Source organism: Apodemus sylvaticus, chromosome 11, assembly GCF_947179515.1.
Source record: "Apodemus sylvaticus chromosome 11, mApoSyl1.1, whole genome shotgun sequence".
In the NCBI taxonomy this organism is placed as follows: Eukaryota; Metazoa; Chordata; class Mammalia; order Rodentia; family Muridae; genus Apodemus; species Apodemus sylvaticus.
Genome location: NC_067482.1, coordinates 22,878,258 through 22,903,530, shown reverse-complemented (window position 1 = coordinate 22,903,530; position 25,273 = coordinate 22,878,258). Strand labels below are relative to the sequence as shown.

The window sequence follows — 25,273 nt, the reverse complement described above, 5'->3', positions numbered from 1 at the left end:
GTAAATGGCTGGAAGGTAATTTTACAAGCAAATGGTCTCAGGAAACAAGCCGGTGAAGCCACTCTAATATCAGATAAAATTGACTTTCTACCTAAAGTAATCAAAAGAGACACTGAGGGACACTTCTTGCTGGTCAAAGGAAAAATACAACAAGAAGAACTCTCAATCCTGAATATCTATGCTTCAAATGCAAAGGCACCCTCATTCATCAAAGAAATTTACTAAAGCTCAAAGCACACATTGCACCCAACACAATAATTTTGGGTGACTTCCACACTCCACTCTCCTCAATGGACCGATCACGAAAGCAGAAACTAAACAGGGACACAGTGAAACTAATTGAAGTTTTGGAACAATTAGATTTAACATATATATGGAACATTTTATCCTAAAGCAAAAGAATATACCTTTTTCTCAGCACCTCATGGTACCTTCTCCAAAATCGACCATATAATTGGTCACAAGACAGACCTCAACAAATATAAGAAGATCAAAATAATCCCATGCCTCCTATCAGATCACTATGGAGTAAAAGTGGTCTTTAATAGCAACAAAAACAACAGAAAGCCCACATACACATGGAAACTGAACAATACTCTACTCAATGATACCTTGGTCAAGGAAGAAATCAAAGAGTTTTTAGAATTTAATGAAAATGATGACACAGCATACCCACATCCATGGGACACAATGAAAGCAGTGTTAAGAGAAAAACTCATAGCCCTGAGTGCATCCAAAAAGAAAATGGAGAGAGCATATACTAGCAGCTTAATGACACACCTGAAAGCCCTTGAACAAAAAGAAGCTAATTCACCCAGGAGGAGTAGAAGACAGGAAGTCATCAAACTCAGGGCTGAAATCAATCAAGTAGAAACAAAAAGAACCATACAAAGAATCAACAAAAGCATGACCTGGTTCTTTGAGAAAATCAACAAGATAGATAAACCCTTAGCCAGACTAAGGAAAGGGCACAGAGAAAGTATCCAAATCAACAAAATTAGAAATGAAAAGGGAGATATTACAACAGCAAGTGAAGAAATTCAAAAATCATCAGATCCTACAAAAAAAGCCTATACTAAACACAACTGGAGAATCTGGAGGAAATGGACAGTTTCCTAGCAGATATCAGACACCAAAATTAAATCAGAATCAAATAGATCATCTAAACAGTCCCATAACCCCTAAAGAAAGACAAGGTGTCATAGAAAGTCTCCCATTAAAAAAAAAAAAAAAAAGGCACGAGACCAGAGACCAGATGGCTTCAGTGCAGAAGCCATTCTATCAGACCTTCAAAGAAGATCTAACATTAATACCTTTCAAACTATTCCACAAAATAGAAACAGAAGGAATATAATCCAACTCGTTTTACTAAGCCACAATTATGCTGATAGCAAAACCAGACAAAGATCCAACAAAGAAAGAGAACTTCCGGCCCATTTCCCGTATGAATATCGATGCAAAAATACTGAATAAAATTCTTGCCAACCGAATCCAAGAACACATCAAAACAATCATCCACCGTGATCAAGTAAACTTTATCCTAGGAATGCAGGGATGGCTCAATATAAGGAAATCCATCAATGCAATCCACTACATAAACAAACTCAATGAAAAAACCACATGATGGTTTCATTAGATGCTGAAAAAGCATTTGACAAAATTCAGCATCCTTTCATGCTACAGGAATTCAAGGCCCATACCTAAACATAAAGCAATATACAGCAAACCGGTAGCCTACATCAAACTAAATGGAGAGAAACTTGAAGCAATCCCACTAAAATCAGGGACTAGACTAGGCTGCCCTCTCTCTCCATATCTTTTCAATATAGTACTTGAAATTCTAGCTAGTGCTACTAGACAACATAAGGAGGTCAAAGGATACAAATTGGAAAGGAAGTAGTCAAACTTATCACTATTTGCATATGATATGATAGTACACTTAATTGACCCAAAAAGTCCACCAGAGAACTCCTACAGCTGATTAACAACTTCAGCAAAGTGGCAGGTTATGAAATTAACTCAAGCAAATCAGTTGCCTTCCTATACTCAAAGGATAAGCAGGCTGAGAAAGAAGTTAGGGAAATGACACCCTTCACAATAGCCACAAACAATATAAAGTATCTTGGTGTGACTCTAACTAAAACAAATAAAAGTTCTGTTTGAGAAGAACTTCACGTCTGTGAAGAAGGAAATTGAAGAAGACCTCAGAAAATGGAAAAATCTTCCATGTTCATGGATTGGCAGGATTAATATAGTTAAAATGGCCATCTTGCCAAAAGCAATATACAGATTCAATGCAATCCCCATCAAAATCCCAACTCAGTTCTTCATAGAGTTAGAAAAAGCAATTCTCAAATTCATTTGGAATAACAAAATACCTAGGATAGCTAAAACTATCAACAGTAAAAGAACTTCTGGGGGAATTCCCAACCCCAAGCAATACTACAGAGCAATAGTGTTAAAAACTGCATGATATTGGCACAGTGACAGGCAAGTGGAACAATGGAATAGAATTGAAGACCCAGAAATGAATCCACACATCTATGTTCAGTTGATCTTTGACAAAGGAGCAGAAAACATCCAGTGGAAAAAAGATAGCCTTTTCAACAAATTGTGCTCATTCAACTGGACGTCTGCATGCAAATGAATGTGAATTGATCCATTCTTATCTCCTTGTACTAAGCTCAACTCCAAGTGGATCAAGGAGCTCCACATAAAACCAGACACACTGAAATAATAGAAAAGAAACTGGGGAAGACCCTTGAGGACATGGGCACTGGGGAAACGTTCCTGAAGAGAATACCAATAGCTTATGCTCTAAGATCAATTATTGACAAATGGGACCTCATAAAATTACAAAGTTTCTGTAAGGCAAAGGACACTGTCAAAAGGACAAAACGGCAACCAACAAATTGGGAAAAGATCTTCACCAACCTACATCCGATAGAGGGCTAATATCCAAGATATACAAGGAACTCAAGAAGTTAGACCCCAGGGAACCAAACAACCCTATTAAAAATGGGGTACAGATCTAAGCAAAGAACTTTAACCTGAAGAATTTCGGATGGCCAAGAAGCACCTTAAATGCTCAACATCATTAATCATGAGGGAAATGCAAATCAAAACAACCCTGAGATTTCTTTCACCTCACACCAGTCAGAATGGTTAAGGTCAAAAACTCAGGAGAACACTCCTCCACTGCTGGTGGGATTTCAAGATGGTAAAACCACTATGGAAATCAGTCTGGTGTTTCCTCAGAAAACTGGACATGACACTTCTAGAGGACACTGCTATACCTCTCCTGGGCATATACCCAGAGGATTCTCTGGCATGTAATAAGGACATTTGCTCCACTATGTTCATATCAGCCTTATTTATAATAGCCAGAAGGTGGAAAGAACCCAGATGTCCCTCAGTGGAGGAATGGATATAGAAAATGTGGTATATTTACACAATGAAATACTACTCAGCAATTAAAAACAATGAATTCATGAAATTTTTAGGCAAATGGTGGGAACTGGAAAATCATCCTAAGTAAGGTAACCCAATCACAAAAGAATACAAATGGAATGCAATCACTGATAAGTGGATATTAATTAGCCCAGAAGCTCTGAATACCAAAGACACAATTAGCATATCAAATGATTCCCAAGAAGAAAGAAGGAAAGGGCCCTGGTCCTGCAAAGGCTTGATCTAGCATTGTAGGGGATTACCAGGACAGAGAAAAAGGAGGGAGTTGATTGGAGAATGGGTGGAGAGAAGAGGGCTTATGGGACATATGGGGAGGGTGGAACTGGGAAAGGTGAAAGCATTTGGAATGTAAAGAAAGAATTTAGAAAATAAAAAAAAGAATCATGAATTCTAATAAGAGTAAACATAATTACATTATATAGATCAAGATGGCATAATACAAATCACATAGCCTTATCTTATTCATATTCTGGTTACTATTTGGGAAAAGCCTTTCTACATAAATTTCATGCATATATATATATATGAAAAACTCTATTACTACCTATTGTTCAGAATATCAATAGTTAATGAAAAATTTGGCTATTAAAATAGAAAAGGAGTGGGTTAAGGGTTACAAAAGATTATGGAACCTATATTCTCACATGAATAATATCATAAGCATGGACTGGGTATTTCATTGTAGCCAAAAGTTACATAAGAGTTTAGTTTGTCTGAACAACTCAAAGGCCCAGGTCTAAGCTTTGCAATTTTATGTCGTCACATTTGTTTATTGTTGATCTTACAGCATTAGCTATTGTTGTTCTGTTAAGAAAAATTTCCCCTGTTCCCATGTGTTTGAGCCTTTTCCCCACTCTGAGGAAGTGTCTGTCTTTGCCACTGAGGTACATTTTCTGTGTTCAGCAATATGCTGGTTTCTGTTTATGTATCTCATCTGTTAGTCTATCTCTTTTTACTGAGGAAATGAGTCCATTGATGTTAAGAGATGTTAAGGAAAAGTGATGGTTACTTCCTGTTATTTTTGTGGTTAGAGGTGGAATTATGCTTTTGTGGCTATCTTCTTCTGGGTTTGTTGAAACATTACTGTCTCTCTTTTTTCTAGGGTGCATTTTCCTTTTCATGTTGGAATTTTCCATCTATTATTCTTTATAGGGCTGTGTTTGTGGAAAGATGTTGTGTAAATATGGTTTTTATCATGGAATGTCTTGATTTATTCATCTATGGTAATTGAGAGTTTTGCTGGGTATAGTAACCAGGGCTGGCCTTTGTGCTCTCTTAGGGTCTATATGATATCTGCCCAGGATCTTCTGGCTTTTATAGTCTTTGGTGAGAAGCCTGGTGTAATTCTGATAGGTATGCTTTTATATGTTATTTAACCTTTTTTCCTTACTGTTTTTAATATTCTTTCTTTGTTTTGTGCATTTGATGTTTGATTATTATGTGTTGGGAGGAATTTCTTTTCTGGCCCAGTCTATTTGGAGTTCTGGAAGCTTATTGTATGTTCATGGGCATCTCTTTCTTTAGATTAAGGAAGTTTTCTTCTATAATTTTGAAAAATATATTTACTGACCCTTTAAGTTGGATATCTTCACTCTCTTCTAGACCTATTATCCTTAGGTTTGGTCTTCTCATTGTGTCCTGGATTTTCTGGATATTTTGGTGTAGGAGCTTTTAGCATTTGCATTTTCTTTGTGTCAATGTTTTCTATGGTATCGTCTGCACCTTAGAATCTCTCTTCTATCTCTTGTATTTTGTTTGTGATGCTTGCATTTATGACACCTGATCTCTTTATTATGTTTTCTACCTCCAGGATTGTCTCTCTTTGTGATTTCTTTATTGTTTCAATTTCCATTTTTAGATCCTGGATGTTTTTGTTCAATTCCTTCACTTGTTTGGTTATGTTTTCCTATATTTCTTTAAGGGATTTTGTGTTTCCTCTTTAGGTGTGTCTCCCTTATAACCTGTATTCTCCTGTATTCCTTTAAGGGAGTAATTTATGTCCTTCTTAAAGTCCTCTATCCCCATCATGAGAAGTGATTTTAGATCTGAATCTTGCTTTTCTTGTTTCTTGGGGTATCCAGTTCTTTCTATGGTAAGAGATCTGGGTTCTGATGATGTTAAGTAATATTATTTTCTATTGCTTATGTTCTTATGCTTGCCTCTCACCATCTGGTTATCTATAGTGCTACCCACTGATGCTTTCTCTGAATAGAACCTGTCCCTCCTGTGATCCTGTTTGTGTCAAAACTCCTCAGAATCCAGCTGTCTCTTTGATCCTGTGATTCTGGGAGCCTATGATCCTGAGATCCTGGCTTTCTCAGAGCTCCTGGGACTCAGGCTGCCTCTGAGATCCGAAAATCCTGGTGTGGGCAAGTTCCCGAGATCCTGTGATCCTGGGCCTGTTAGAGCACCTGGGTGTCAAGCTTCTTCTTGGTGTTGTGGGGCTGGGTGCAGAACCGGTGCCCAAGGTCTTCTTACAGCACCAGCTCAGACGAGAAGAAACCAATGCCACTGACTGGGTGGGGGTTCCCATATCCCTGGATCCGGCTGGTCCTAGTTACTCCCGGTATTGGGGCAGATGTTGTGGTCTCCTCATCTATGATCCTTGTTGTTTTAGGGCACCTTGAATTTGTGCGAACTTCCTCTGGGTGTTGTGGAAGTGGGTGCCAGGTTTATTTTGATTTATAATATATCATATGAAACAATTCACCATTGCTAAAAATAATTTCTATCTTACCAGAGAGTATATTTACTTAATTTCAGATAAAATTTTTAATGATTGTCTAAGGAAAATGTCAATAGGAAAATTTAACATATGCTTTCCATGGTCCTAAATACATATCATGTCTAGTATCAAAATTAGTTCTAAGTAAAAGCTATCCTCACAAACTGGAATATAAACTACAAGTTTTACTCTCTGTATGACTTGTGTTAGTAAAATAACAAAAATCTCCTTTACAGGAAAAATTGGTTTGATCAATAGGCAAATATAGATTACAAATATTCAAAGACTTACTTTTTGAAAGTCATTCAATAATACAATTTATGGGGTGGGAGCTGCTAGATTCTTCCTATGTTATCCTTGTGGACACATGACTCTTTCTTAAGTTCCAATCTCTTTCACCATCCAGAAAAACATGCTCATATGATGTGCCGGAAACAGAGTTCTTCCTGATAGGTTCATAATTTTATTGTCCTTGGCTCACTTTAGGTCAGGACCCATTTTTATATTTTCTCTTATATTTTTCTACATCAGACATTGGCAAGAAGATATTTTCTTCTTCCTTATAGACATTTTTGTTTCATTTTGTGTATATGGGTGTTTTGCCTGCATGTAATTCTATGTTGTGTGAGTGTTCTTTCTGGGGACATGAAGAGCAATGGAGAACCAGTCGAATGTAAAACTTGTTGTAAACATGAATAAAATTACCTAACTCAGATCTGTAAGTGCCAGGATGCCAGGTGCCAGGTATGTAAAACCATACTTGATCTAGTGTGATCTTTCAGATAACAATGTGAATCAGAACCAGACTATTATTTTATCTTCTGCAATTCATAATTTTCTTTTTGATATGCATAGGACCAAGAATCCATTACCTTACATTTCACAGTAATTTTCCCTACTGTAATTCAATCAGAGGTCAATAAACTTATAATACATTTGTCTACCTAGTGGACACTTTACCTTACCTTCTGTAGAATCTGGGCAAGATTCGAAGAAACTATGTTGGCCTTTTCTTCTTCCATGTTTTTAACCATTGATCCCAGAGAAAACACCACCACACCATCTTCTTCAGAGCTCTGAACAAATTCTTCCATTTCCTGCTAAGACAGTTGACATCACAAATGAATTGCTGCATAGGAAGCATTGTCTAAAGGACTGAGTCAAACATTACCATAGGAAATCATGTAATTACTGGAATTAGTTTAGGAAGACTGGTATATTCAGTGCATCCACACTCAGTGTTCGTGGAGAGTACATTTGTAGTATAGTACAGTCGACCAAAGTAAAACAATTAGAGGAAAAATGTATTAGTATAGATGTCAGTGAAATTTAGAGGATCATTAGGAGGTATTTTAAAAACAACATGAAGAAAAAGGAGAAAGAGTATAAGAGCTAGAGGGGATGGATGGCCTTCCAGTGTCGACCAGGCCAGTAAGACTGAAGCTCCTGTAAGCTCACAGACTGTAGCAGCATGCATAAGAGCTGCACAGGTTCAAGCCAGATGAAGTTCCACCATGGAGAGTAGAAAATGCTCATCAACTTCCACTTCTAACTAAGAAGCTATTTGCAATTGATATCTGATAATATAGGGGAAAATCAGCTCTCTGCAGTAGAGAGTATGTAAATCAATCATACAACAGAGCAGGCCCCAGTCCAGTAATAGTTAGCCAACTCCAAATAAATGCCATGTTCGTTTTTTTTATTTTCACACAAATGCTAAGTTCTCATAATAATATTTTATTGTGTTTTTTAAAACAACACAAATAGTTTATTCTATCAGTACTTAATCAGTTTACAGTTATAGCTTACATGATTGTACACATCTTCTTTGACTGTACATTTTGATAAGTTTGACAATTTATGTGTCCAAGTATCCTCCACCATCATCAAGATATAGAACATTTCCATTGCCCAAAACTTCACCATTGTCTATGCCAATCCACCCTCTTCCATATCTAACCACAGACAAGTACTTACTTTGAATTACTATAGGTTGAACTTTTTTAACTATAAAATTGCATGAATGGTATGGGCCTTGAATTTCTGTTCTTTCCAATACTTTTAGCATGAAAGGATGGTGGATTTAGTCAAATGCTTTTTCTGCATCTAATGAGATGATCATATGTTTTTTTTTCTTTGAGTTTGTTTATGTAGTGGATTGCATTGATGGATTTCCTTATATTGAACCATCCCTGCATCCCTGGGATGAAGCCTACTTGATCATGGTGCATGATCATTTTGATGTGTTCTTGGATTCGGTTGGCAAGAATTTTATTAAGTATTTTTGCATCAATATTCATAAGAGAAATTTGCCCGAAGTTCTCTTTCTTTGTTGGATGTTTGTGTGGTTTTGGTATCAGTGTAATTGTGGCTTCATAGAACAAGTTGGGTAGAGTTCCTTCTGTTTCTATTTTGTGGAATAGTTTGAAGAGTATTGGTGTTAGGTCTTCTATGAAGGTCTGATAGAACTCTGCACTGAAGCCATCTGGTCCCGTGCTTTTTTTGGTTGGGAGACTTTCTATGACCCTTTTTATTTCTTCAGGTGTTATGGGACTGTTTAGTTGAACTATTTGATCCTGATTTAGTTTTGGTGTCGGATATCTGTCTAGGAAACTGTCCATTTCTTCCAGATTCTCCAGTTGTGTTGAGTATAGGCTTTTGTAGTAGGATCTAATGATTTTTTGAATTTCCTCATTGTTAAAGCAATATACAGCAATCCGGTAGCCAACATCAAACTAAATGGAGAGAAATCCCACTAAAATCAGGGACTAGACAAGGCTGTCCTCTCTCTCCATATCTTTTCAATATAGTACTTGATGTTCTAGCTAGAGCAATTAGACAACATAAGGAGGTAATGGGGATACAAATTGGAAAGGAAGAAGTCAAATTATCACTATTTGCAGATGATATGATAGTCTACTTAAGTGACCTGAAAACCTCCACCAGAGAGCTTCTACAGGTGATAAACAACTTCAGCAGAGTGGCTGGTTATAAAATCAACTCAAGCAAATCAGTTGCCTTCCTATACTCAAAGGATAAGCAGGCTGAGAAAGAAGTTAGGGAAATGACACCCTTCACAATAGCCACAAATAATATAAAGTATCTTGGTGTGACTCTAACCAAACAAGTGAAAGATCTATATGACAAGAACTTCAGGTCTCTGAAGAAGGAAATCGAAGAAGACCTCAGAAAATGGAAAAATCTGCCATGCTCGTGGATTGGCAGGATTAATATAGTTAAAATGGCCATCTTGCCAAAAGTGATCTACAGATTCAATGCAATCCCCATCAAAATCCCAACTCAGTTCTTCACAGAGTTAGAGAAAGCAATTCTCAAATTCATCTGGAATAACAAGAAACCCAGGATAGCTAAAACTATTCTCAACAACAAAAGAAATTCTGGGAGAATCAGTATCCCTGACTTTAAGCAATACTACAGAGCCATAGTGTTAAAAACTGCATGGTATTGGCACAGTGAGTGACATGTGGACCGGTAAAGTAGAATTGAAGATCCAGAAATGAATCCACACACCTATGGTCACTTGATCTTCGACAAAGGAGCCAAAAATATCCAGTGGAAAAAAGATAGCCTTTTCAACAAATGGTGCTGGTTCAATTGGAGGTCATCATGCAGAAGAATGCAAATTTATCCATTCTTATCTCCATGTACTAAACTTCACTCCAAGTGGATCAAGGACCTCCATGTAAAACCAGACACACTGAAACTAATAGAAAAGAAACTGTGGAAGACCATTGAGGACATGGGCACAGGGGAAAAGTTCCTGAACAGATCACCAATAGCTTATGCTTTAAGATCAAGAATTGACAAATGGGACCTCATAAAATTACATAGTTTCTGTAAGGCACCACTGTGGAAATCAGTCTGGAATTTCCTCAGAAAACTGGTCATGAGACTTCCAGAGGACCCTGCTATACCTCTCCTAGGCGTATACCCAAAGGATTCCCCGGCATGCAATAAAGACACATGTTCCATTATGTTCATAGCAGCCTTATTTATTATAGCCAGAAGCTGGAAAGAACCCAGATGCCCCTCAAAGGAGGAATGGATACAGAAAATGTTGTATATTTACACGATGGAATACTACTCAGCAATTAGAAACAATGAATTCACAAAATTTTTAGGCAAATGGTTTGATCTGGAAAATATCATCCTAAATGAGGTAACCCAATCACAAAAGAATACACATGGAATGCAATCCCTGATAAGTGGATATTAATTAGCCCAGAAGCCCTGAATACCCAAGGCAGAAATTGCATAACAAATGACTCCCATGTAGAAGTATGGAGAGGGTCCTGATCCTGGAAAGGATTGATCTAGCATTGGAAGGGAATATAAGGACATAGACAAAGGAGGGATGTGATTGGAGAAGGGATGGAGAGAAGAAGGTTTATGGGACATATGGGGAGGGGGGATCCGGGAAAGGGGAAATCATTTGGAATGTAAACAAAGAATATAGAAAATAAAAATATTAAAAAATTTAAAAAAAGGTGCCCAAGAAATCCAAGTACACAGAGGGCTTGGAAGAATCCTGTCCTTCAGACTCCCTATCTGAAAGACAGAGCTTCAGGGCACGTTTGTGCTTATAAAAAGAAACAGCCCTGTTAAAAATAAATAAATAAATAATGTTCCACCATGACTGCAAAGATTCCAGTGTCTTCCCTCTCCTGGATCCTAGAATCTCATTATGCATTCCCTCTACTGTGGGTAGATGTTTCTCAGGTACAATTAGGTCCTCAGGTGAATTCATAGAAGTGGAAACTGAGAATGAATCTGAATGTGCTTTGAGGGGTCACTGGGGTGCAGGGCTCCCCTGTTGCTTTGAAGATCCTCCTGTGTTAATTCTCATTGCCTCTGAAAGGGTTTCACTGTCAGGAAGCAAATGCAGCCACCTTTGGTTTATGACCCTGGGAAAGTGGCTGTATGTTTCCATCAACCACGGCCCTGGTCCAGAACTGTAGGTGGACACTTGCTTCCCAGCATCCCATGGTTACTCAGGGTTAAGGCACAGAACAGTTTAGATGCAAAGACTATGGTGATGAAGTTCACTGAGTGAGTTCAAGGCAAAGAGGATCAAAAAGACCCATTCACCATGAGTCTAAGTGACTGTCTGAGGTCTAATTCTATGACATGTTACCTTTACTTGACCCAACAGGCTTGGGACATACTGTGGTGGGCATTTTCATTTTTCCGTGTTGGAGAATAGAGCCCTGTTTCATCTTGCTTGAACATAATAGTGACCCACTGAAGTGGAAATTTCTGGTTTCTATAAAAATAAGCTCAGTTATGTCATGTGAAAAAAAAAAAAAAAGAAAAGGCTATCCTTTTTCCACTGGATGATTTTGCTCCTTTGTTGAAGATCAAGTGACCATAGGTGTGTGGATTCATTTCTGGATCTTCAAATCTATTCCATTGGTCCACTTGTCTGTCACTACCCCAATACCATGCAGTTTTTAACACTATTGCTCTGTAGTATTGCTTGAAGTCAGGGATACTGATTTCCCCAGAATTTAAGATCAAGAATTGACAAATGGGACCTCATAAAATTACAAAGTTTCTGTAAGGCAAAGGACACTGTTAAAAGGACAAAAGTGGAAATCATTTGGAATGTAAACAAAGAATATAAAAAAATAAAAATATTTGAAAAAAAGAAAAAAAGAAAAAAAAAGAAATGGTGTGTGACAATGGAGTACTATTCAGCCAGTAGAAAGAATGAATTGCATTGGATGTTTTCAGCCCCTTTGTCGGGGATCAAGTGGCCATAGGTGTGTGGGTTAATTTCTGGATCTTCAATCCTGTTCCATTGATCCACCTGCCTGTCACTGTATGGGAAAAGATCTTCACCAATCCTACATCAGATAGAGGGCTAATATCCAATATATATAAAGAACTCAAGAAGTTAGACTCCAGAAAACCAAACAACCCTATTAAAAAATGGGGTACAGAGTTAAACAAAGAATTCTCACCTGAAGATCTTCGGATGGCGGAGAAGCATCTTAAAAAATGCTCAGATTCTTTAGTCATTAGGGAAATGCAAATCAAAACAACCCTGAGAATTCACCTTACACCAGTCAGAATGGCTAAGATTAAAAATTCAGGAGACAGCAGGTGTTGGAGAGGGTGTGGAGAAAAAGGAACACTCCTCCTCTACTGGTGGGGTTGCAAATTGGTACAACCACTCTGGAAATCAGTCTGGCGGTTCCTCAGAAAACTGGGCACCTCACTTCCAGAAGATCCTGCTATACCACTCCTGGGCATATACCCAGAGGATTCCCCACCATATAATATGGATACATGCTCTACTATGTTCATAGCAGCCCTATTTATACTTGCCAGATGCTGGAAAGAACCCAGGTATCCCTCAACAGAAGAGTGGATGCAAAAAATGTGGTATATCTATACAATGGAGTACTATTCAGCCATTATAAACAATGAATTCATGAAATTCTTAGGCAAATGGATGGAGCTAGAGAACATCATACTAAGTCAGGTAACCCAGACTCAAAAGGTGACTCATGGTATGCACTCACTAATAAGTGGATATTAACCTAGAAAACTGGAATACCCCAAACATAATCTATACATCAAATGAGGTACAAGAAGAAAGGAGGAGTGGCCCCTTGTTCTGGAAAGACTCAGTGAAGCAGTATAGGGCAAAACCAGAACGGGGAAGTGGGAAGGGGTGGGTGGGAGAAAGGGGGAGAGAAGGGGGCTTATGGGACTTTCGGGGAGTGGGGGGCTAGAAAAGGGGAAATCATTTGAAATGTAAATAAAAAATATATCGAATAAAAATAATAAAAAAGAAAAAAAAGAAAAGAAACAAAAAACAAAAACAAACAAACAAAATAAAGAAACAATGAATTCATGAAATTCTTAGGCAAATGGATGGAGCTGGAGAACATCATACTAAGTGAGGTGACCCAGTCTCAAAAGATCAATCATGGTATGCACTCACTAATAAGTGGATATTAGCCTGGAAAACTGGAATACCCCAAACATAATCCACACATCAAATGATGTCCAAGAAGAACAGAGGAGTGGCCCCTGGTTCTGGAAAGACTCAGTGTAGCAGTATAAGGCAAGACCAGAACAGGGAAGTGGGAAAGGTTGGGTGGGAGAACAGGGGTGAGGGAAGGGGGCTTATGTGACTTTTGGTGAGTGCGGGACCAGAAAAGGGGAAATCATTTGAAATGTAAATAAAAAATATATCAAATCAAATAAAAATAAATTGGAAATAAAAATGGTGTGTGAGCTGGGCAGAGGTGGCACACTCCTTTAGTCCCAGCATTCTGAAAGGCAGAGACAGGCAGATTTCTGAGTTCGAGGCCAGCCTGGTCTACAGAGTGAGTTCCAGGACAGCCAGGGCTACACAGAGAAACCCTGTCTTGAAAAAACCAAATCCAAAAAAAAAAAAAAAAAAAAAAAAAAAAAAAAAAAAAAAAAGAAAAGAAAAAAAGAAAAAGAAAAAAAAAAGAAAAGAAATGGTGTGTGTGTTAGGATGGTCTATCCATAAGGTCATTCATCAACTGTTTTAAAGAGCAGTGGTTCTGCTTGGAGGTTGGCATAGTCATTAAGTGATGGTAAGATTCTTGTTCATTGTCTGTCATGATTTTGAAAAGCATTCAACTCACAAAAAGAGTAGTTTATAAGGTCATCTTCTCTAAAATTGATGCAACAATTATAAAAATCAAGCAAAACATTCAGTCTCACACTTTTGTTGTTCCCTTACAAGCCACCTCCCAAATAAATTGTCTATGTTTCTTTTAGTTGTATCAATAATTTTGAAATATGTAAACTGTTCTGAAAACCATAGTATAGAGAACAAACATAAAAAAAAAATCCTACTTATAGAGAGGCTGAAATAGGAGAAGCATGATTTCAAGACCATTATGTGGTATACAGCAAGACACTGTCACATACAAACAAGCAGAAACTGTATACCGCGCCATGTTTGATTTTAAATCTTTTGTGTTTGTTTTTTATGTGTAGCGGTCAGAAGGCACTTTTACTGAGTTTTTTTTCCTTTTCCACTTTACATGAGTTCCAAGGATACAACTCGGGTCATGAGGCTTGAGAGGCAGCCTTGAGGTTTGTTTTCTTTTGTATGTGGAAACTACAAAGACAAAAACAAAATACTTGCAAAACCTATGTATAGAAATACTACAAGGGAGCGGTGGCAGTGGCGGCGGTAGCGGCAGTGCAGCAGTGGCTGGTCCAGCCGAAGGGTCATCAGCAGTGGAACCAAGGTGACACAGGGTCCAGTTAGGATCTGCGCCCCACGACCACTGACCTTCATTGGCCAGCCAGGCTGCAAGCACCTGTGGATTTAAGGTGCCTTTCACTGCACAGAAGCCACATCTGAACTCTGCCTCCCGCCAGTCAGGAGAGACTCACCTGCATCTTGGTTTCGGACTCCAGAGAGATTGGACAGACTGAGGTACACAAACATAACCCCAGGCTAACATCGCGGGGGGTCTAAGCCCGACGGGCGTTGGCCTGCACCCAGGCCCTGGGCTGTTCGGGGGGCTATTGGGGTGCCAACACAGCCAGGAGGTTTTTTTTGCCCGTGCCAGCATGCGCGCTACCATTTTGCCTACAGGACGCCAGAGAGCTCTAGAAGGCAAAGACGGTAACAGGCATAGCCTGAGGCTAACAAAGCGGGGGTCTAGGCCCCAACAGGCCCTGGACTGACCCCAAGAACTGGGCAGCTTGGTGGGCCATCTGTGTGTAAACCCACCCAGGATGGTGTTAGCCCAGCAGACTCTCCCGGCACTTTCAGGGAGCGCGAGCACACATGCCCGCCATCCTGGCCACCTGACAGACCCAATTAACAGTCATAGCCCGAGGGGAACTTTGCTGGACCTTGGCCTCCCAGGCTTCTACCTGGACTCAGGGCCTGAGCAGCCAGGCTAGCCTTGTGTGATCCTACCCGTTTGGGAGATCTGCTGCCCAGCAGAGTGATCAGCACGCAGAAAAGATCCCAGCAGCATACACCATCAGCACTCCCTGAAGGTGCAAATGGGCTCCATCTGGTTCACAGACACAATCTGGGGCAAAGCACACTAGAGCTGCAAGGGCACCCAAGAGGAAGACAGCACATCAGCAATCAGCTGCAGGGGAAACCCAGCCATATAGTGTTGCAGTAATAGCCCCAGAGCCCCTCAGGAGGCCCAAACACCAGCCAGGGAGAAGACCAACTAACTCCAGAGAACAAGATGGCAAAGGGCAAACGCAGGAACGCTACTAACAGAAACCTAGGCAGTATGGCAGCATCTGAACCAAACTCTCCAACATCAGCAAGTCCTGGTTATGCCAACACACCAGAGAAACAAGATTTGGATTTAAAATCACTGATCATGATACTGCTAGAAGAACACAAAAAGGACATAAATGAATCTCTTAAAGAAATACAGGGGAACCTGAATAAGCTAGAAACCTGTATAATGGAAACAGAAAAATCACTTAAAGATATGCAGGAGAATAAGGCTCAAGAGATAGAAGCCAATAAAGAAGAATCTCAAAAAAAAAAAAAAAAACAAAAACAAAAACAAACAAAAAAAACTTAAAGAAATGCAGGAGAACTTGAGTCAAGAGGCAGAAGTCATGAAAGAGGAAACACAAAAATCTCTTAAAGAATTACAGGAAAACACAAACAAACAAATGATGGAACTGAGCAAAACCATCCTGGATCTAAAAACAGAAGTAGAAACAACTAAGAAATCACAAAAGGAGACAACTTTGGAGATAGAAAACCTTGAGAAGAAATCAGGGGCCATAGATGCAAATATCAACAACAGAACACAAGAGATGGAAGAAAGAATTTCAGATGCTGAAGATACCATAGAAACCATTGACTCAACAGTCAAAGAAAATGCAAAATACAAAAATCTTGTATCCCAGAACATCCAGGAAATCCAGGATACAATGAGAAGACCAAACCTAAGGATTATAGGTATAGATGAGAGTGAAGATTTACAACTGAAAGGGCCAGCAAATATCTTTAACAAAATTATGGAAGAAAACTTTCCCAACTTAAAGAGAGAGATGCCTATGAATATACAAGAAGCCTACAGAACTCCAAACAGACTTGACCTGAGCAGTAATACCTCTCGCCACATAATAATTAAACCCAAATGCACTAAACAAAGAAAGAATATTAAGGCAGTAAGAGAAAAAGGCCAAGTAACATATAAAGGAAGACCTATCAGAATCACACCAGACTTCTCACCAGAGACCATGAAAGCTAGAAGATCCTGGGCAGATCTCATGCATTCTCTAAGAGAATACAAATGTCAGCCAAGACTACTATACCCACAAAAACTCTCAATCACAATAGATGGAGAAACCAAGACATTCCATGACAAAAACAAATTTACACAATATCTTTCCACAATCCCAGCTCTACAAAGAATAATAGGAGGAAAACTCCAATACAAGGAGGGAAACTACACCCTGGAAAAAGTAAGATAGTAACCTTCCTTCATCAAACCCAAAAGAAGATTATCACTCAAATATAAAAATAACATCAAAAGTGATAGGAAGTAATAATCTCTATTCCTTAATATCTCTTAACGTCAATGGATTCAATTCCCCAATAAAAAGACATAGACTAACAGACTGGATAAGGAAACAGGACCCTACATTTTGCTGCATACAGGAAACACACCTAAATGTCAAAGACAAAAACTACCTTAGAGTAAAAGGCTGGAAGACAATTTTACAAGCCAATGGTCTTGGGAAACGAGCCGGAGTAGCCATTCTAATATCAGATAAAATTGACTTTCAGCCTAAAGTCATCAAAAGAGACACTGAGGGACACTTCTTGCTGGTCAAAGGAAAAATCCACCAAGAAGAACTTTCAATTCTGAACATCTATGCTCCAAATACTGGTACAACCACTCTGGAAATCAGTCTGGCGGTTCCTCTGAAAACTGGGCACCTCACTTCCGGAAGATCCTGCTATACCACTCCTGGGCATATACCCAAAAGATTCCCCAGCATGTAATAAGGATACATGTTCCACTATGTTCATAGTAGCCCTATTTATAATTGCCAGAAGTTGGAAAGAACCCAGGTATCCCTCAACAGATGAGTGGATGCAAAAAAGGTGGTATATCTACACAATGGAGTACTAATCAGCCATTAGAAACAATGAATTCATGAAATTCTTAGGCAAATGGCTGGAGCTGGAGAACATCATACTAAGTGAGGTAACCCAGTCTCAAAAGATCAATCATGGTATGCACTCACTAATAAGTGGATATTTGCCTGGAAAACTGGAATACCCAAAACATAATCCACACATCAAATGAGGTACAAGAAGAACGGAGGAGTGGCCCCTGGTTCTGGAAAGACTCAGTGTAGCAGTATAAGGCAAGCCCAGAACAGCGAAGTGGGAAAGGGTGGGTGGGAGAACAGGGGTGAGGGAAGGGGACTGATGTGACTTTTGGTGAGTGGGGGACCAGAAAAGGGGAAATCATTTGAAATGTAAATAAAAAATATATCAAGTCAAATAAAAATAAATTGGAAATAAAAATGGTGTGTGAGCTGGGCAGAGGTGGCACACTCCTGTAGTCCCAGCACTCTAAAGGCAGAGGCAGACAGATTTCTGAGTTCGAGGCCAGCCTGGTCTACAGCGTGAGCTCCAGGACAGCCAGGGCTACACAGAGAAACCCTGTCTCGAAAAAACCAAATCCAAAAAAAAAAAAAAAAAAAAAAAAAAAAAAAGAGAAAAGAAAATAAAAACTTTCGGGGAGTGGGGGAGGCTAGAAAAGGGGAAATCATTTGAAATGTAAATAAATTATATCGAATAAAAAATAGGAAAAAAAAGAAAAAAAAAAAAGAAAAGAAATGGTGTGTGTGTTAGGATGGTCTATCCATAAGGTCATTCATCAACTGTTTTAAAGAGCAGTGGTTCTGCTTGGAGGTTGGCATAGTCATTAAGTGATGGTAAGATTCTTGTTCATTGTCTGTCATGATTTTGAAAAGTATTCAACTCACAAAAAGAGTAATTTATAAGGTCATCTTCTCTAAAATTGATGCAATAATTATAAAAATCAAGCAAAACATTCAGTCTCACACTTTTGTTGTTCCCTTACAAGCCACCTCCCAAATAAATTGTCTATGTTTCTTTTAGTTGTATCAATAATTTTGAAATATGTAAACTGTTCTGAAAACCATAGTATAGAGAACAAACATAAAAAAAAAATCCTACTTATAGAGAGGCTGAAATAGGAGAAGCATGATTTCAAGACCATTATGTGGTATACAGCAAGACACTGTCACATACAAACAAGCAGAAACTGTATACCGCGCCATGTTTGATTTTAAATCTTTTGTGTTTGTTTTTTATGTGTAGCGGTCAGAAGGCACTTTTACTGAGTTTTTTTTCCTTTTCCACTTTACATGAGTTCCAAGGATACAACTCGGGTCATGAGGCTTGAGAGGCAGCCTTGAGGTTTGTTTTCTTTTGTATGTGGAAACTACAAAGACAAAAACAAAATACTTGCAAAACCTATGTATAGAAATACTACAAGGGAGCGGTGGCAGTGGCGGCGGTAGCGGCAGTGCAGCAGTGGCTGGTCCAGCCGAAGGGTCATCAGCAGTGGAACCAAGGTGACACAGGGTCCAGTTAGGATCTGCGCCCCACGACCACTGACCTTCATTGGCCAGCCAGGCTGCAAGCACCTGTGGATTTAAGGTGCCTTTCACTGCACAGAAGCCACATCTGAACTCTGCCTCCCGCCAGTCAGGAGAGACTCACCTCCATCTTGGTTTCGGACTCCAGAGAGATTGGACAGACTGAGGTACACAAACATAACCCGAGGCTAACATCGCAGGGGGTCTAAGCCAGACGGGCGTTGGCCTGCACCCAGGCCCTGGGCTGTTCGGGGGGGCTATTGGGGTGCCAACACAGCCAGGAGGTTTTTTTGCCCGTGCCAGCACGCGTGCTACCATTTTGCCTACAGGACGCCAGAGAGTTCTAGAAGGCAAAGTCGGTAACAGGCATAGCCTGAGGCTAACAAAGCAGGGGTCTAGGCCCCAACAGGCCCTGGACTGACCCCAAGAACTGGGCGGCTTGGTGGGCGATCTGGGTGTCAACCCGCCCAGGAGGTTGTTAGCCCAGCAGACTCTCCCGGCACTTTCAGGGAGTGCGAGCACACATGCCCGCCATCCTGGCCACCTGACAGACCCAATTAACAGTCATAGCCCGAGGGGAACTTTGCTGGATCTTGGCCTCCCAGGCTTCTACCTGGACTCAGGGCCTGAGCAGCCAGGCTAGCCTTGTGTAATCCAACCCGGTTGGGAGATCGGGGCTGCCCAGCAGAGTGATCAGCACGCAGAAAAGGTCCCAGCAGCATACACCATCAGCACTCCCTGAAGGTGCAAACGGGCTCCATCTGGTTCACAGACACAATCTGGGGCAAAGCACACTAGAGCTGCAAGGGCACCCAAGAGGAAGACAGCACATCAGCAATCAGCTGCAGGGGAAACCCAGCCATATAGTGTTGCAGTAATAGCCCCAGAGCCCCTCAGGAGTCCCAAACACCGGCCAGAGACAAGACCAACTAACTCCAGAGAACAAGATGGCAAAGGGCAAACGCAGGAACGCTACTAACAGAAATCTAGGCAATATGGCAGCATCTGAACCAAACTCTCCAACATCAGCAAGTCCTGGTTATGCCAACACACCAGAGAAACAAGATTTGGATTTAAAATCACTGATCATGATACTGTTAGAAGAACACAAAAAGGACATAAATGAATCCCTTAAAGAAATACAGGGGGACCTGAATAAGCTTGAAACCCGTATAATGGAAACAGAAAAATCACTTAAAGAAATGCAGGAGAATAAGGCTCAAGAGATAGAAGCCAATAAAGAAGAAACGCAAAAAAAAAAAAAAAAAAAAAAAAAAAAAAAAAAAAAAAAAACAAAGACATGCAGGAGAACTTGAGTCAAGAGGCAGAGGTCATGAAAGAGGAAACACAAAAATCTCTTAAAGAATTACAGGAAAACACAAACAAACAAATGATGGAACTGATTAAAACCATCCTGGATCTGAAAACAGAAGTAGAAACAACTAAGAAATCACAAAGGGAGACAACTTTGGAGATAGAAAACCTTGAGAAGAAATCAGGGGCCATAGATGCAAATATCAACAACAGAATGCAAGAGATGGAAGAAAGAATTTCAGATGCCGAAGATACCATAGAAACCATTGACTCAAAAGTCAAAGAAAATGCAAAATGCAAAAATCTTGTATCCCAGAACATCCAGGAAATCCAGGATACAATGAGAAGACCAAACCTAAGGATTATAGGTATAGATGAGAGTGAAGATTTACAACTGAAAGGGCCAGCAAATATCTTTAACAAAATTATGAAAGAAAACTTTCCCAACTTAAAGAGAGAGATGCCTATGAATATACAAGAAGCCTACAGAACTCCAAACAGACTGGATCTGAGCAGTAATACCTCTCGCCACATAATAATTAAACCCAAATGCACTAAACAAAGAAAGAATATTAAGGCAGTAAGAGAAAAAGGCCAAGTAACATATAAAGGAAGACCTATCAGAATCACACCAGACTTCTCACCAGAGACCATGAAAGCTAGAAGATCCTGGGCAGATCTCATGCATTCTCTAAGAGAATACAAATGTCAGCCAAGACTACTATACCCACAAAAACTCTCAATCACAATAGATGGAGAAACCAAGACATTCCATGACAAAAACAAATTTACACAATATCTTTCCACAATCCCAGCTCTACAAAGAATAATAGGAGGAAAACTCCAATACAAGGAGGGAAACTACACCCTGGAAAAAGTAAGATAGTAACCTTCCTTCATCAAACCCAAAAGAAGATAATCACTCAAATATAAAAATAACATCAAAAGTGATAGGAAGTAATAATCTCTATTCCTTAATATCTCTTAACGTCAATGGATTCAATTCCCCAATAAAAAGACATAGACTAACAGACTGGATAAGGAAACAGGACCCTACATTTTGCTGCATACAGGAAACACACCTAAATGTCAAAGACAAAAACTACCTTAGAGTAAAAGGCTGGAAGACAATTTTACAAGCCAATGGTCTTGGGAAACGAGCCGGAGTAGCCATTCTAATATCAGATAAAATTGACTTTCAACCTAAAGTCATCAAAAGAGACACTGAGGGACACTTCTTGCTGGTCAAAGGAAAAATCCACCAAGAAGAACTTTCAATTCTGAACATCTATGCTCCAAATACTGGTACAACCACTCTGGAAATCAGTCTGGCGGTTCCTCTGAAAACTGGGCACCTCACTTCCAGAAGATCCTGCTATACCACTCCTGGGCATATACCCAAAAGATTCCCCAGCATGTAATAAGGATACATGTTCCACTATTTTCACAGCACCCTATTTATAATTGCCAGAAGTTGGAAAGAACCCAGGTATCCCTCAACAGAAGAGTGGATGCAAAAATGTGGTATATCTACCCAATGGAGTACTAATCAGCCATTAGAAACAATGAATTCATGAAATTCTTAGGCAAATGGATGGAGCTGGAGAACATCATACTAAGTGAGGTAACCCAGACTCAAAAGATGAATCATGGTATGCACTCACTAATAAGTGGTTATTAACCTAGAAAACTGGAATACCCAAAACATAATCCACACATCAAATGAGGTACAAGAAGAATGGAGGAGTGGCCCCTTGTTCTGGAAAGACTCAGTGATGCAGTATAGAATAAAATCAGAGCAGGGAAGTGGGAAGGGTTGGGTGGGAAAACAGGGGGAGGGAAGGGGACTGAGTGGACTTTCGGTGAATGGGGTCCAGCAAGGGGAAAATCATTTGAAATGTAAATAAATATATCAATAAATTTAAAAAAAAACGAAAAAAAAAACAAAAGAAATACTACAAGGAAGTAGAAATGTTAAAAGGGAGCTGTGTGCGGAACACGCATACATGAAGCTGACTAATGCCACCTGAGTGTCATGTCATAGTCTTGCTTTGCTAAGTCTGGTGTTCTTGGCAATACTTCTTGCAATTTTCTGTTTTTCTCTCTCTTCTTTTCATTCATCAATCTAACTCTGTACATTGGCCAGGTCATTTTAACTTTACAAGGATTCTGGGACATTACCTCTGGTCTTTGTTGGATATTTCTTCAACCTATTTGTCTACCTATAATAACACATAAGTAACATTTATTACACTGTATATAACAGTTCTTCATCACTATAATATGTTCAAGTAGAATATAATTTCTCTTTAGTGAAGAAATTGATTATTTCTTTAGGTGTTCAACATGTCTGTAGCATTTACTATATGTTCTTGAAGAGAATATAAATTCTCTTTTATTAGTTACCTAAACACCCTCAAATCACTGACCACATTCTAAAGTGATTTGACAAGTTGTTTAACAGTAATGAGACCCAGAGATGTAAGGAAATAATGTATATGCCAATTGCCAGAGAGTTCTAATCCACTTTATACATGTCTTATGAAACCAAACATCTGGAAATAGTGGTGAAGAATTTTTCCATGAAAAATAAAAACAGTTTATCAAGGAAATCAATATAGGGATACCTTAGGCAGTGGTTTGTCTGGTTTGCAATGGAGTCCTCTAACAAAGTCAAATTAGGCAAGAGAGGGCGAGGAAATTCCATGCCCCAGAAGGTTTGGATGAGCCATATGTGTGCCTTCCCCATCATCTCAGTTAATGTTGTGGGTCTCCCTGTACTCCAAAACATGTAAAATACACAATGGTGAAAGGAGTTTGTCTGGAATATAGCATGTGATTTCAGGAAGTGAGTTGAGGTCATGTAGACAAGAAATTTAAAATGTTCCAACTATGATTCCTGATATTAATTGTGTGAAAATTACATTGTTTTCCAAAGTGATACCCATATATTTGAAATATTTTGATTCATTCAAAGAAGGTTGAACATGCTTAGAACAGCTTTCATGGATTACTTAATCTCTTTAATACATTTATCAGCAATTCTCTTTATTTGTGATTCTTGAAATTCACTGTGATAATCAATAAGGTATGACTAATTTTCTTCAATCACTGCTGTGCTATGCTCATTACGGGAGACTTATATTACTAACTTGTGTATGTCAAAGTTATAGCTGGATATTTCCTTGAGAGTTAACATTTAAACTCTGTCTCCTCTTAATTTAGGTGATATTTCATTTAATGGAAAGGTTTTTTAAATAAACTAATAAAAACTTGTGCGTTTTGTAGCAAGTTTTAAGGCTTTCAGACATAAGTTTTATGGATCTAAGACATCTCAAATTCTAGAAAAATCAAGTCGCCTTGACTGTTTCTGGTTCTTGTGATACTATTTAATTGTGAAAAAAATCTTTTGTGATGCTTTTGATAAATGTTTTAATTTATAAATGAGTATCTTTTATAAGGGAATGTGTTTTCAGTGCTGCAAAGACAGTTGTGGGAGTAAATTATAAGTCTCGAGAGTTCTCATTTATAGTCATTAAAGCATTCAATGAAACCTGGAGGGTTTTTTTTTTTTCTGAGACAGAGCAGATCAAATGATTACCAAGAGAAATTTTCCTTGTCTCCCTTTGCCTGTTTAGTAATTTCTGGAGTGTTTCAAATAGTTACTCTATAATATTTTGCCTTGTTTTGAATCTATTTGATTGTTTTCTATTTTTACTTTATCAACTCACAATTAAGAATCTCATTCTATGCCTTTATATTCACCTATCCACATTCACACTCAAAGAAACATCAAGTCAGGATTTCACAATAACAATGAAAGACACAGTTTACCAAGAACATCATTGTAAAACTGACTCTAGAACTTCTCATTAAATGTTTGAAACCAGAAGTCAAAATACAACACCTGCAACATATTCTTCACCCTTTCCACAAATGTCATACAAATTCTGACAGAACCACAGGCATATAGGAAGGGGGGAGTAGAAGCCCCCACTGTACTTTTTATATGTCTATCCAGGACAGAAGCTGAGACTGTACACTAAAGGTGTCTTAAGAAGTTCTGTTAGCAGCTCCCCACAGGGACCCAGGGCATCTGTGAGAATGACAACAAACTTAGATCCTTGGAGTTTTTTTCATAAGACTCTTGTTCCAAACTACTGCTTTGCAGAGATTTTCAATGACATCTGAATATTCAGTGAAACCTTTTACAGTTTTGAATAAAATGTCCAAAATGACTGTTTTTGAAAATCAAATGACTATTTATCCATTCATTTTCCAACAATATTTTCAAGATCATATTAACTAAAAGGTACAGAGTAAATCTCCAAATTAACAGAAGATTCATTGCTTGGATCAGTGAGGATGGAAGCAGTAGATATAAGAATGGTGACTTCGAGGCAGCAGCGCCGGCAGGGGCAGCGGCAGGGGCAGTGGCGGTGGCGGCTGCAGTGCAGTAGTGGCTGGTCCAGCTGAAGGGCCATAAGCAGTGGAACCAAGGCGACATAGGGTCCAGTTAGGCCCTGCGCCCACGACCACTGACCTTCGCTGACCAGCTGGGCTGCAAGCAGCTGTGGTTTTGCGGCGCCTTTCGCTGCACGGAAGCCACTAGAGAACTCGGCCTCCCGACAGTCAGGAGAGGCTCACCTCCATCTTGGTTTCGGACTCCAGAGATATCGGACAGACTGAGATCAGCCTGGGCGGAGGCACCACATCTCCAGGTCCTGCAAGAGGCTAGAGGGGCTTCCGGGCGGCCAGCTGGGAGAAGTCGGTGTGCGCTGGTGAATCCAGCGGTCCCCAGCGGGAGCCTTCGTGTGCCTGCTTCGGGAACTGAACAGCCTGGGCAGCAGCACCCTGTCTACAGGCAGTGCAGGAGGTAAGCTGTGCACCAGAGGCCAACTGGGAAGGGGCAGCTTGCACTGGTGATTCCAGCATTGACGGGACCAACTAACACCAGTGAGAACTAGATGGCAAACGGCAAACGCAGGAACGTCATTAACAGAAATCAAGGCAATATGGCAACATCTGAACCTAATTCTCCTCTTCCAGCATGTCCTGGATACCCCATCACACCAGTAAAACAAGATTTGGATTTAAAATCACTGG

The 25,273-nt window shown here is 39.5% G+C and overlaps 1 pseudogene; it reads right to left on the bottom strand.

Moving 5' to 3' along the window:
• Positions 1-6,230: 6,230 nt before the first annotated feature.
• Positions 6,231-24,651, bottom strand: LOC127696723 (UDP-glucuronosyltransferase 2B1-like; annotated as a pseudogene).
• Between the last annotated feature and the right edge of the window lie 622 nt (positions 24,652-25,273).